Below are 15281 nucleotides of genomic sequence, written 5' to 3'. Positions count from 1 at the left end.
GCGACACTTCACCTGTGAGTCTGTTGAGGTCATATACTGTATGTGGCCTCCTATATATCAGTGAGACCCGGCATAGAATGAGAGACTGCTTCACCGAGCACCTACGCTCAAATGCCAGAAAAAGCAGGATCTCCCAGTGGCCACTTCCCATTCCCATTCTGATATGTCAATCCAAAGCCTCCTCCACTCACGATGAGGCTACACTCAGTTTAGGGGAACAACACCTATATTCCATTTTGGTAGCCTCCAATGTGATGGCATGAAAATCGATTTCTAAGTTCTAGTGATGCCCCCCCTCACCATTTCCCTCTCTCACCTTATCTCCTTCCCTGCCCATTACCTCCCTCTGGTGCTCCTCCCCGCTTTTCTTTCTTCCCTGGCCCTCTGTCCTCTCCTATCAGACTCCACCATCTCCAGCCCTGTATCTCTTTCACCAATCAACTTCCCAGCTCTTTACTTCACCCTTCCACCCTCCAGGCTTCACCTTTCACCTTGTGGGTCTTTCTCCCCTCCCCCCACTTTCTTACTCTGGCTTCTCATCTTTTTTTTTACCCCAGTCCTGATGAAGGGTCTTCGCCAAAATGTCGACTGTACTCTTTTCCATGGATGCTGCCTGGCCTGCTGAGTTCCTCCAGCATTTTGTGCTTTGCTTTGATTTCCAGCATCTGCAGATTCTCTCTTGTTTATAAAGAATGGTTACCGTGCCACGTATTTATAGTTGAGGGCAGAAAGCAGAATTTTGAAACCTATGAAGGGATGAACCCAATTTTTCTATTGATTCTTACGTTGAGTGACGGCGATTTCCGAGAAAGCCAAGAAATACCAAGTAGATGAAATGAACGGGCAAGAATGTAAAGTATTTATTTTTCCAGAAAAATAGTAGAAAGGTGATTTCTTCTCATGTATTTCCCCATCAAGTAATTTTGACAATGGCACGCGTGGGGTGTCCAGTGAGGGGTAGCACCTCTGGTAAAGGGCTTGCTCTGTCCATTCTGGGGCAGCTTGCTCACCTTCGGGACCTCACTAGACACTTCGCTCTCAACTGGCTCCAAGTTGGTGTTTGCATGTGACAGCAGCTACACTCTGGTGTAAAACATCAACAGCCGGGCTAAACCAACGTAGGGTAGCTGGTGGATCTCATACCCCAGTGAGAGAGGGACATGCTTGTGAAATCAACTCTGTCTAACTTGGTGAATGAGATCAATGGTGAGATCCAATGGCCATGAACACTAATGGCTTAGAACAGAAAATCCTACAAAAGTAGTGAATTCAGCCCGATACATCACAACCATTGAACACATCCGCATGATGTGCTCTCCTAGGAAAGCAGCACCCTTCATCAAATATCCTCAGCACCCGGGCCACGCCCTTTTCTCGTGCTGCCATCTGGTAGAAGGAACAAGTGCCTCGGGACTCACACCAGCAGGATCAAGAACAGTTACTGCCACTCAAGAATCAGGTCCTTGAACAAAAGAGGATGACTACACTCATCAGTTGAGATGTTCCCACAACCAATGATCTCATTTTAAGGACTCTTTATCTTATGTTTCATTCTCTCGTTATTTATTGCTATTTATTTCCATTTGCACAGTTTGTTTTCTTGTGTGCTCTACTTCATCTTTCACTGATCCTGTTTCTAGTGACTCTTCTATGGATTTGCTGAGTATGCCCACACAAGAAATAATCTCAGGGTTGTAAGTGGTGACATATGTGTACACTGATAATAAGTTTTAATTTGAACTTTGTACTCAGAACTTTGAAGATGGATCTGCAATGCTCCGTGGAGAGCGAAGGGTTTGACAAGGCATGAAAGAAGTCATGGTCATCCACTGGAACCAAGGAAGACTCCAGTCTGCAACAAATACTCGTACCACTGGACCCAGACTTCCAAGGGTGAGAGAACGGAACGACCTCAGCGCAACAGCTTTCCACTTTAAAATCTCTCCTGCACGGGTTTTCTGTCATCGTTGGATAGATGGATAACCAGCAATTTTGATAATAACTCTTCTGCGAGGTACCCAGTCACAGTACACCAAGTACCATGGTGTAGCTTACATGGACGTTATTGTGCATGACAAATCAGCAATATCAGTAACTGTCCAAGTCAATGAAATGGAACCTTTTCATAGATGGCAATGAAACAACCCTTGAACATGAGCAAGTATCAGTTTACAGCACACGGAACCTAGAAGGAAATGTGGTTCTGCTGTGGCTAGCTGCCATTGCTGTTTTGTCAAACAGAGCAGGAAGCCAGTGGCACACACAAACTGCTGGTGCAACGCAGCAGGCCAGGCAGCATCTATAGGAAAAAGCACTGTCGACGTTTCAGGTTGAGGCCCTTCTTCAGGACTAACTGAAAGAAGAGATAGTAAGAGATTTGAAAGCCAGTGGATCAGGAATGAAGGTCCAGAAGCAGAAAGCAGAAGCAGACCTGGGAAGGTCAGCCTTCAGAGTAATGTAATGGGTAACATGAAAACAGCTTGCAAAATACTTATAGACTGTAGGTGTGCGAAAAGAAAAAGATGAACAGGGACTATATCGCCATCTGGTATGGCGCAGTCACTGCACCGAATTGGAGAAACCCAGCCAGCTCCATGATGGCCACCAGCCTCCGCAGCTTCAAAAGGCCAAGCTCAAAAAGGTGGCATCTACCATTCAGGACCCCCATCACCCAGGACATGCTCCCTTCTCATTAATACCATCAGAGAGCAGGTACGGGGGCCTGAAGACTCTCATTCAGTGTTTCAGGAACTGCTTCTTACCTGTCGCCAGTACATTTCTAAATGGGCTATGAACTCTTGCGCATTACCTCACTATTTTTGCTCTCTTTTTGCCCTACTGTTTAATTTAGTCTTTAATATATTTGTTATTGTGATTAATGATGTATTGCATTGTACTGTTGTAGCAAAACAAATTTCATGACATATATCAGTGAAAATAAATTTGATTCTGATTCACACCCCAATAGAATGCCTGGAGAATTACATTTCCTCCTTTTCTATTTTCCAACATGCCTACTGGGTTTCACACGTAATATGAAATAAATTCGATGTTAGTTAAGGTGCTATTAACATTTGATTAACACTTATCCTTGCAAGTGGAACAAGTGCTACACCTGTCCCATAAACCTCCTCCCTCAATACTATTGAGGGCCCCAAAAAGTTCTTCCAGGTGAGGCGACACTTCACCTGTGAGTCTGTTGAGGTCATATACTGTATGTGGCCTCCTATATATCAGTGAGACCCGGCATAGAATGAGAGACTGCTTCACCGAGCACCTACGCTCAAATGCCAGAAAAAGCAGGATCTCCCAGTGGCCACTTCCCATTCCCATTCTGATATGTCAATCCAAAGCCTCCTCCACTCACGATGAGGCTACACTCAGTTTAGGGGAACAACACCTATATTCCATTTTGGTAGCCTCCAATGTGATGGCATGAAAATCGATTTCTAAGTTCTAGTGATGCCCCCCCTCACCATTTCCCTCTCTCACCTTATCTCCTTCCCTGCCCATTACCTCCCTCTGGTGCTCCTCCCCGCTTTTCTTTCTTCCCTGGCCCTCTGTCCTCTCCTATCAGACTCTACCATCTCCAGCCCTGTATCTCTTTCACCAATCAACTTCCCAGCTCTTTACTTCACCCTTCCACCCTCCAGGCTTCACCTTTCACCTTGTGGGTCTTTCTCCCCTCCCCCCACTTTCTTACTCTGGCTTCTCATCTTTTTTTTTACCCCAGTCCTGATGAAGGGTCTTCGCCAAAATGTCGACTGTACTCTTTTCCATGGATGCTGCCTGGCCTGCTGAGTTCCTCCAGCATTTTGTGCTTTGCTTTGATTTCCAGCATCTGCAGATTCTCTCTTGTTTATAAAGAATGGTTACCGTGCCACGTATTTATAGTTGAGGGCAGAAAGCAGAATTTTGAAACCTATGAAGGGATGAACCCAATTTTTCTATTGATTCTTACGTTGAGTGACGGCGATTTCCGAGAAAGCCAAGAAATACCAAGTAGATGAAATGAACGGGCAAGAATGTAAAGTATTTATTTTTCCAGAAAAATAGTAGAAAGGTGATTTCTTCTCATGTATTTCCCCATCAAGTAATTTTGACAATGGCACGCGTGGGGTGTCCAGTGAGGGGTAGCACCTCTGGTAAAGGCCTTGCTCTGTCCATTCTGGGGCAGCTTGCTCACCTTCGGGACCTCACTAGACACTTCGCTCTCAACTGGCTCCAAGTTGGTGTTTGCATGTGACAGCAGCTACACTCTGGTGTAAAACATCAACAGCCGGGCTAAACCAACGTAGGGTAGCTGGTGGATCTCATACCCCAGTGAGAGAGGGACATGCTTGTGAAATCAACTCTGTCTAACTTGGTGAATGAGATCAATGGTGAGATCCAATGGCCATGAACACTAATGGCTTAGAACAGAAAATCCTACAAAAGTAGTGAATTCAGCCCGATACATCACAACCATTGAACACATCCGCATGATGTGCTCTCCTAGGAAAGCAGCACCCTTCATCAAATATCCTCAGCACCCGGGCCACGCCCTTTTCTCGTGCTGCCATCTGGTAGAAGGAACAAGTGCCTCGGGACTCACACCAGCAGGATCAAGAACAGTTACTGCCACTCAAGAATCAGGTCCTTGAACAAAAGAGGATGACTACACTCATCAGTTGAGATGTTCCCACAACCAATGATCTCATTTTAAGGACTCTTTATCTTATGTTTCATTCTCTCGTTATTTATTGCTATTTATTTTCATTTGCACAGTTTGTTTTCTTGTGTGCTCTACTTCATCTTTCACTGATCCTGTTTCTAGTGACTCTTCTATGGATTTGCTGAGTATGCCCACACAAGAAATAATCTCAGGGTTGTAAGTGGTGACATATGTGTACACTGATAATAAGTTTTAATTTGAACTTTGTACTCAGAACTTTGAAGATGGATCTGCAATGCTCCGTGGAGAGCGAAGGGTTTGACAAGGCATGAAAGAAGTCATGGTCATCCACTGGAACCAAGGAAGACTCCAGTCTGCAACAAATACTCGTACCACTGGACCCAGACTTCCAAGGGTGAGAGAACGGAACGACCTCAGCGCAACAGCTTTCCACTTTAAAATCTCTCCTGCACGGGTTTTCTGTCATCGTTGGATAGATGGATAACCAGCAATTTTGATAATAACTCTTCTGCGAGGTACCCAGTCACAGTACACCAAGTACCATGGTGTAGCTTACATGGACGTTATTGTGCATGACAAATCAGCAATATCAGTAACTGTCCAAGTCAATGAAATGGAACCTTTTCATAGATGGCAATGAAACAACCCTTGAACATGAGCAAGTATCAGTTTACAGCACACGGAACCTAGAAGGAAATGTGGTTCTGCTGTGGCTAGCTGCCATTGCTGTTTTGTCAAACAGAGCAGGAAGCCAGTGGCACACACAAAGTGCCGGTGGAACGCAGCAGGCCAGGCAGCATCTATAGGAAAAAGCACTGTCGACGTTTCAGGTTGAGGCCCTTCTTCAGGACTAACTGAAAGAAGAGATAGTAAGAGATTTGAAAGCCAGTGGATCAGGAATGAAGGTCCAGAAGCAGAAAGCAGAAGCAGACCTGGGAAGGTCAGCCTTCAGAGTAATGTAATGGGTAACATGAAAACAGCTTGCAAAATACTTATAGACTGTAGGTGTGCGAAAAGAAAAAGATGAACAGGGACTATATCGCCATCTGGTATGGCGCAGTCACTGCACCGAATTGGAGAAACCCAGCCAGCTCCATGATGGCCACCAGCCTCCGCAGCTTCAAAAGGCCAAGCTCAAAAAGGTGGCATCTACCATCACCCAGGACATGCTCCCTTCTCATTAATACCATCAGAGAGCAGGTACGGGGGCCTGAAGACTCTCATTCAGTGTTTCAGGAACTGCTTCTTACCTGTCGCCAGTACATTTCTAAATGGGCTATGAACTCTTGCGCATTACCTCACTATTTTTGCTCTCTTTTTGCCCTACTGTTTAATTTAGTCTTTAATATATTTGTTATTGTGATTAATGATGTATTGCATTGTACTGTTGTAGCAAAACAAATTTCATGACATATATCAGTGAAAATAAATTTGATTCTGATTCACACCCCAATAGAATGCCTGGAGAATTACATTTCCTCCTTTTCTATTTTCCAACATGCCTACTGGGTTTCACACGTAATATGAAATAAATTCGATGTTAGTTAAGGTGCTATTAACATTTGATTAACACTTATCCTTGCAAGTGGAACAAGTGCTACACCTGTCCCATAAACCTCCTCCCTCAATACTATTGAGGGCCCCAAAAAGTTCTTCCAGGTGAGGCGACACTTCACCTGTGAGTCTGTTGAGGTCATATACTGTATGTGGCCTCCTATATATCAGTGAGACCCGGCATAGAATGAGAGACTGCTTCACCGAGCACCTACGCTCAAATGCCAGAAAAAGCAGGATCTCCCAGTGGCCACTTCCCATTCCCATTCTGATATGTCAATCCAAAGCCTCCTCCACTCACGATGAGGCTACACTCAGTTTAGGGGAACAACACCTATATTCCATTTTGGTAGCCTCCAATGTGATGGCATGAAAATCGATTTCTAAGTTCTAGTGATGCCCCCCCTCACCATTTCCCTCTCTCACCTTATCTCCTTCCCTGCCCATTACCTCCCTCTGGTGCTCCTCCCCGCTTTTCTTTCTTCCCTGGCCCTCTGTCCTCTCCTATCAGACTCCACCATCTCCAGCCCTGTATCTCTTTCACCAATCAACTTCCCAGCTCTTTACTTCACCCTTCCACCCTCCAGGCTTCACCTTTCACCTTGTGGGTCTTTCTCCCCTCCCCCCACTTTCTTACTCTGGCTTCTCATCTTTTTTTTTACCCCAGTCCTGATGAAGGGTCTTCGCCAAAATGTCGACTGTACTCTTTTCCATGGATGCTGCCTGGCCTGCTGAGTTCCTCCAGCATTTTGTGCTTTGCTTTGATTTCCAGCATCTGCAGATTCTCTCTTGTTTATAAAGAATGGTTACCGTGCCACGTATTTATAGTTGAGGGCAGAAAGCAGAATTTTGAAACCTATGAAGGGATGAACCCAATTTTTCTATTGATTCTTACGTTGAGTGACGGCGATTTCCGAGAAAGCCAAGAAATACCAAGTAGATGAAATGAACGGGCAAGAATGTAAAGTATTTATTTTTCCAGAAAAATAGTAGAAAGGTGATTTCTTCTCATGTATTTCCCCATCAAGTAATTTTGACAATGGCACGCGTGGGGTGTCCAGTGAGGGGTAGCACCTCTGGTAAAGGGCTTGCTCTGTCCATTCTGGGGCAGCTTGCTCACCTTCGGGACCTCACTAGACACTTCGCTCTCAACTGGCTCCAAGTTGGTGTTTGCATGTGACAGCAGCTACACTCTGGTGTAAAACATCAACAGCCGGGCTAAACCAACGTAGGGTAGCTGGTGGATCTCATACCCCAGTGAGAGAGGGACATGCTTGTGAAATCAACTCTGTCTAACTTGGTGAATGAGATCAATGGTGAGATCCAATGGCCATGAACACTAATGGCTTAGAACAGAAAATCCTACAAAAGTAGTGAATTCAGCCCGATACATCACAACCATTGAACACATCCGCATGATGTGCTCTCCTAGGAAAGCAGCACCCTTCATCAAATATCCTCAGCACCCGGGCCACGCCCTTTTCTCGTGCTGCCATCTGGTAGAAGGAACAAGTGCCTCGGGACTCACACCAGCAGGATCAAGAACAGTTACTGCCACTCAAGAATCAGGTCCTTGAACAAAAGAGGATGACTACACTCATCAGTTGAGATGTTCCCACAACCAATGATCTCATTTTAAGGACTCTTTATCTTATGTTTCATTCTCTCGTTATTTATTGCTATTTATTTCCATTTGCACAGTTTGTTTTCTTGTGTGCTCTACTTCATCTTTCACTGATCCTGTTTCTAGTGACTCTTCTATGGATTTGCTGAGTATGCCCACACAAGAAATAATCTCAGGGTTGTAAGTGGTGACATATGTGTACACTGATAATAAGTTTTAATTTGAACTTTGTACTCAGAACTTTGAAGATGGATCTGCAATGCTCCGTGGAGAGCGAAGGGTTTGACAAGGCATGAAAGAAGTCATGGTCATCCACTGGAACCAAGGAAGACTCCAGTCTGCAACAAATACTCGTACCACTGGACCCAGACTTCCAAGGGTGAGAGAACGGAACGACCTCAGCGCAACAGCTTTCCACTTTAAAATCTCTCCTGCACGGGTTTTCTGTCATCGTTGGATAGATGGATAACCAGCAATTTTGATAATAACTCTTCTGCGAGGTACCCAGTCACAGTACACCAAGTACCATGGTGTAGCTTACATGGACGTTATTGTGCATGACAAATCAGCAATATCAGTAACTGTCCAAGTCAATGAAATGGAACCTTTTCATAGATGGCAATGAAACAACCCTTGAACATGAGCAAGTATCAGTTTACAGCACACGGAACCTAGAAGGAAATGTGGTTCTGCTGTGGCTAGCTGCCATTGCTGTTTTGTCAAACAGAGCAGGAAGCCAGTGGCACACACAAACTGCCGGTGCAACGCAGCAGGCCAGGCAGCATCTATAGGAAAAAGCACTGTCGACGTTTCAGGTTGAGGCCCTTCTTCAGGACTAACTGAAAGAAGAGATAGTAAGAGATTTGAAAGCCAGTGGATCAGGAATGAAGGTCCAGAAGCAGAAAGCAGAAGCAGACCTGGGAAGGTCAGCCTTCAGAGTAATGTAATGGGTAACATGAAAACAGCTTGCAAAATACTTATAGACTGTAGGTGTGCGAAAAGAAAAAGATGAACAGGGACTATATCGCCATCTGGTATGGCGCAGTCACTGCACCGAATTGGAGAAACCCAGCCAGCTCCATGATGGCCACCAGCCTCCGCAGCTTCAAAAGGCCAAGCTCAAAAAGGTGGCATCTACCATTCAGGACCCCCATCACCCAGGACATGCTCCCTTCTCATTAATACCATCAGAGAGCAGGTACGGGGGCCTGAAGACTCTCATTCAGTGTTTCAGGAACTGCTTCTTACCTGTCGCCAGTACATTTCTAAATGGGCTATGAACTCTTGCGCATTACCTCACTATTTTTGCTCTCTTTTTGCCCTACTGTTTAATTTAGTCTTTAATATATTTGTTATTGTGATTAATGATGTATTGCATTGTACTGTTGTAGCAAAACAAATTTCATGACATATATCAGTGAAAATAAATTTGATTCTGATTCACACCCCAATAGAATGCCTGGAGAATTACATTTCCTCCTTTTCTATTTTCCAACATGCCTACTGGGTTTCACACGTAATATGAAATAAATTCGATGTTAGTTAAGGTGCTATTAACATTTGATTAACACTTATCCTTGCAAGTGGAACAAGTGCTACACCTGTCCCATAAACCTCCTCCCTCAATACTATTGAGGGCCCCAAAAAGTTCTTCCAGGTGAGGCGACACTTCACCTGTGAGTCTGTTGAGGTCATATACTGTATGTGGCCTCCTATATATCAGTGAGACCCGGCATAGAATGAGAGACTGCTTCACCGAGCACCTACGCTCAAATGCCAGAAAAAGCAGGATCTCCCAGTGGCCACTTCCCATTCCCATTCTGATATGTCAATCCAAAGCCTCCTCCACTCACGATGAGGCTACACTCAGTTTAGGGGAACAACACCTATATTCCATTTTGGTAGCCTCCAATGTGATGGCATGAAAATCGATTTCTAAGTTCTAGTGATGCCCCCCCTCACCATTTCCCTCTCTCACCTTATCTCCTTCCCTGCCCATTACCTCCCTCTGGTGCTCCTCCCCGCTTTTCTTTCTTCCCTGGCCCTCTGTCCTCTCCTATCAGACTCCACCATCTCCAGCCCTGTATCTCTTTCACCAATCAACTTCCCAGCTCTTTACTTCACCCTTCCACCCTCCAGGCTTCACCTTTCACCTTGTGGGTCTTTCTCCCCTCCCCCCACTTTCTTACTCTGGCTTCTCATCTTTTTTTTTACCCCAGTCCTGATGAAGGGTCTTCGCCAAAATGTCGACTGTACTCTTTTCCATGGATGCTGCCTGGCCTGCTGAGTTCCTCCAGCATTTTGTGCTTTGCTTTGATTTCCAGCATCTGCAGATTCTCTCTTGTTTATAAAGAATGGTTACCGTGCCACGTATTTATAGTTGAGGGCAGAAAGCAGAATTTTGAAACCTATGAAGGGATGAACCCAATTTTTCTATTGATTCTTACGTTGAGTGACGGCGATTTCCGAGAAAGCCAAGAAATACCAAGTAGATGAAATGAACGGGCAAGAATGTAAAGTATTTATTTTTCCAGAAAAATAGTAGAAAGGTGATTTCTTCTCATGTATTTCCCCATCAAGTAATTTTGACAATGGCACGCGTGGGGTGTCCAGTGAGGGGTAGCACCTCTGGTAAAGGGCTTGCTCTGTCCATTCTGGGGCAGCTTGCTCACCTTCGGGACCTCACTAGACACTTCGCTCTCAACTGGCTCCAAGTTGGTGTTTGCATGTGACAGCAGCTACACTCTGGTGTAAAACATCAACAGCCGGGCTAAACCAACGTAGGGTAGCTGGTGGATCTCATACCCCAGTGAGAGAGGGACATGCTTGTGAAATCAACTCTGTCTAACTTGGTGAATGAGATCAATGGTGAGATCCAATGGCCATGAACACTAATGGCTTAGAACAGAAAATCCTACAAAAGTAGTGAATTCAGCCCGATACATCACAACCATTGAACACATCCGCATGATGTGCTCTCCTAGGAAAGCAGCACCCTTCATCAAATATCCTCAGCACCCGGGCCACGCCCTTTTCTCGTGCTGCCATCTGGTAGAAGGAACAAGTGCCTCGGGACTCACACCAGCAGGATCAAGAACAGTTACTGCCACTCAAGAATCAGGTCCTTGAACAAAAGAGGATGACTACACTCATCAGTTGAGATGTTCCCACAACCAATGATCTCATTTTAAGGACTCTTTATCTTATGTTTCATTCTCTCGTTATTTATTGCTATTTATTTCCATTTGCACAGTTTGTTTTCTTGTGTGCTCTACTTCATCTTTCACTGATCCTGTTTCTAGTGACTCTTCTATGGATTTGCTGAGTATGCCCACACAAGAAATAATCTCAGGGTTGTAAGTGGTGACATATGTGTACACTGATAATAAGTTTTAATTTGAACTTTGTACTCAGAACTTTGAAGATGGATCTGCAATGCTCCGTGGAGAGCGAAGGGTTTGACAAGGCATGAAAGAAGTCATGGTCATCCACTGGAACCAAGGAAGACTCCAGTCTGCAACAAATACTCGTACCACTGGACCCAGACTTCCAAGGGTGAGAGAACGGAACGACCTCAGCGCAACAGCTTTCCACTTTAAAATCTCTCCTGCACGGGTTTTCTGTCATCGTTGGATAGATGGATAACCAGCAATTTTGATAATAACTCTTCTGCGAGGTACCCAGTCACAGTACACCAAGTACCATGGTGTAGCTTACATGGACGTTATTGTGCATGACAAATCAGCAATATCAGTAACTGTCCAAGTCAATGAAATGGAACCTTTTCATAGATGGCAATGAAACAACCCTTGAACATGAGCAAGTATCAGTTTACAGCACACGGAACCTAGAAGGAAATGTGGTTCTGCTGTGGCTAGCTGCCATTGCTGTTTTGTCAAACAGAGCAGGAAGCCAGTGGCACACACAAAGTGCCGGTGGAACGCAGCAGGCCAGGCAGCATCTATAGGAAAAAGCACTGTCGACGTTTCAGGTTGAGGCCCTTCTTCAGGACTAACTGAAAGAAGAGATAGTAAGAGATTTGAAAGCCAGTGGATCAGGAATGAAGGTCCAGAAGCAGAAAGCAGAAGCAGACCTGGGAAGGTCAGCCTTCAGAGTAATGTAATGGGTAACATGAAAACAGCTTGCAAAATACTTATAGACTGTAGGTGTGCGAAAAGAAAAAGATGAACAGGGACTATATCGCCATCTGGTATGGCGCAGTCACTGCACCGAATTGGAGAAACCCAGCCAGCTCCATGATGGCCACCAGCCTCCGCAGCTTCAAAAGGCCAAGCTCAAAAAGGTGGCATCTACCATCACCCAGGACATGCTCCCTTCTCATTAATACCATCAGAGAGCAGGTACGGGGGCCTGAAGACTCTCATTCAGTGTTTCAGGAACTGCTTCTTACCTGTCGCCAGTACATTTCTAAATGGGCTATGAACTCTTGCGCATTACCTCACTATTTTTGCTCTCTTTTTGCCCTACTGTTTAATTTAGTCTTTAATATATTTGTTATTGTGATTAATGATGTATTGCATTGTACTGTTGTAGCAAAACAAATTTCATGACATATATCAGTGAAAATAAATTTGATTCTGATTCACACCCCAATAGAATGCCTGGAGAATTACATTTCCTCCTTTTCTATTTTCCAACATGCCTACTGGGTTTCACACGTAATATGAAATAAATTCGATGTTAGTTAAGGTGCTATTAACATTTGATTAACACTTATCCTTGCAAGTGGAACAAGTGCTACACCTGTCCCATAAACCTCCTCCCTCAATACTATTGAGGGCCCCAAAAAGTTCTTCCAGGTGAGGCGACACTTCACCTGTGAGTCTGTTGGGGTCATATACTGTATGTGGCCTCCTATATATCAGTGAGACCCGGCATAGAATGAGAGACTGCTTCACCGAGCACCTACGCTCAAATGCCAGAAAAAGCAGGATCTCCCAGTGGCCACTTCCCATTCCCATTCTGATATGTCAATCCAAAGCCTCCTCCACTCACGATGAGGCTACACTCAGTTTAGGGGAACAACACCTATATTCCATTTTGGTAGCCTCCAATGTGATGGCATGAAAATCGATTTCTAAGTTCTAGTGATGCCCCCCCTCACCATTTCCCTCTCTCACCTTATCTCCTTCCCTGCCCATTACCTCCCTCTGGTGCTCCTCCCCGCTTTTCTTTCTTCCCTGGCCCTCTGTCCTCTCCTATCAGACTCCACCATCTCCAGCCCTGTATCTCTTTCACCAATCAACTTCCCAGCTCTTTACTTCACCCTTCCACCCTCCAGGCTTCACCTTTCACCTTGTGGGTCTTTCTCCCCTCCCCCCACTTTCTTACTCTGGCTTCTCATCTTTTTTTTTACCCCAGTCCTGATGAAGGGTCTTCGCCAAAATGTCGACTGTACTCTTTTCCATGGATGCTGCCTGGCCTGCTGAGTTCCTCCAGCATTTTGTGCTTTGCTTTGATTTCCAGCATCTGCAGATTCTCTCTTGTTTATAAAGAATGGTTACCGTGCCACGTATTTATAGTTGAGGGCAGAAAGCAGAATTTTGAAACCTATGAAGGGATGAACCCAATTTTTCTATTGATTCTTACGTTGAGTGACGGCGATTTCCGAGAAAGCCAAGAAATACCAAGTAGATGAAATGAACGGGCAAGAATGTAAGGTATTTATTTTTCCAGAAAAATAGTAGAAAGGTGATTTTTTAAATTTGAAATGGCGAGAGATTCAGTAAGAGGTTCTTGATCTTGGCATGAGATCTAATCACATGAGAATTAACGCGAAGGTACCACAAGCTAAGCTCTCAAAAAGGACGACGTGGTAGTTATACGACTTGCATTCTGCCAGCCAACTAGGGGTTAAGGAAGACCCTAGAAATGTCACTTAATAGGCCTACGAGAGGCTTTACGACGTGATGATAGTTACATCCTGAAAGCGGTTCACTGCTTTACTGGGGAAATCCCGGCAGCTGTTGTAACAACCACTGTAAGGTGCAAACTCACGGCCATTTAGATAGAGCAGTTAATGGTTATCAGCGGCTATGCGCTATTCCTTTCTAAACTCCATAGATTACAGGACCACTCACCCCCATCGCGGCTGATCGTCACTTCGTACAGATTACTTCCCTCGGAGATTGTACAAGCGGCGCGATGCAGCCGAACTTCACCATCCCCACTGATCCCGCCTCCCTTCCCGCACGTCCTTCACGCTACCAGACTGTCGAGGCGGAGCCTCTGTTGATTGACGTGCGGCAACGGCTCTCGATTGGCTCAAATGCCATGTCAGTTCACGGGACGCAAAGCTTGGATGAATGGAAAGACAAGGCGGCCGCCAATTCTTTTGCGCTTATTGGTTGTTAGCCTCGCGGGCAGTAGGATTAGCAGGGCATTCTGCCAGCTGATTGGCTGAGCATGGTGCCAGTCGAATGCGTGGAGCTGGGTCTCTGCGCGAGTACATGTTGCATTGTTCTCGTGCAATATTCGGGAATAGGTTGATGTGGGACGATCTGTGTGGTTTCCAAACAGGACATATTCCATGGGTGTGAAGCCATTTTTACCAACAGAAATATGTTTCCAGAATCAGAGGCCATTCAAACACAAGCAATTCTGCGGATGCTGGAAATACACACAAAATGCTGGAGGAACTTACAGGTCAGGTGGATGCTATGGAAATAAATACAGTCGACGTTTTGGGTATTCTGCATCAGTAACCACTTAATCTGTTTTAACCCCTTTGGCAAGCCGAACGGGTGTTCCCACACCTCCTCCCTCACTACCATTTAGGGACCCAAGCAGTCCTTCCAGATGAGACAGTCCTTCAACTGTGAGTGTTGAGGTCATATGCTGTGTCCGATGCTCCGGGTGTGGCCTCCTGCACATCGGTGAGTGCCGACGGAGATAGGGAGAATGCTTCGCCGAGCACCCACGCTAGGTCCGCCAGAAGAATCGGGCTCTCCCAGTGGCCACCCATTTTAATTCCACTATCCATTCCCATTCCGACTTGTCAGTCCATGGTCTTCTCTGCTGTCGCGATGAGACCATGCTCAGTTTGGAGGCACAACACCTAAATTCCGTTTAGGTAGCCTCCAACCTGATGGCAAGAACATATATTTCTCAAAGTTCTAGTAGTGCCCCCCCCTCACCATTCCCCGTCCCCTTTTCCTTCTCTCACTTTATCTCCTTCCCTGCCCACTGCCTCCCTCTGGTGCTCCTTCCCCCTTTTCTTTCTTCCACAGCCTTCTGCCCTCTCCTATCAGACTTGCCCTTTTCCAGCCCAGTATCTCTTTCACCAGTGAACTCCCCAGATCTTTACCACCCCCACCTGACTACCTCCGATCCTCCAGACCTTGTCCTTGACTCTCAGACATTGGCCCTCAACTTTGGACTGCCCCTTAGGACGCTGATCAAGGGTTT

The 15281-nt window shown here is 45.5% G+C and overlaps 1 protein-coding gene across 1 annotated transcript in view; it reads right to left on the bottom strand.

Annotated features, from left to right (window-relative positions):
* The window catches only part of tmem268 (transmembrane protein 268), a 145766-nt gene extending 131698 nt beyond the window's left edge, over window positions 1-14068 (bottom strand). Inside the window, exon 1 of the mRNA XM_059971086.1 lies at window positions 13955-14068. The gene's annotated coding sequence lies outside the window, so the exon portion shown is untranslated. The remainder of the gene's footprint in view (window positions 1-13954) is intronic.
* Between the last annotated feature and the right edge of the window lie 1213 nt (window positions 14069-15281).

Source organism: Hypanus sabinus, chromosome 5 (assembly GCF_030144855.1).
Source record: "Hypanus sabinus isolate sHypSab1 chromosome 5, sHypSab1.hap1, whole genome shotgun sequence".
Lineage (NCBI taxonomy): Eukaryota > Metazoa > Chordata > Chondrichthyes > Myliobatiformes > Dasyatidae > Hypanus > Hypanus sabinus.
The sequence above is the reverse complement of the archived record's forward strand: the minus strand, read 5'-3'. Positions and strand labels throughout refer to the sequence as shown.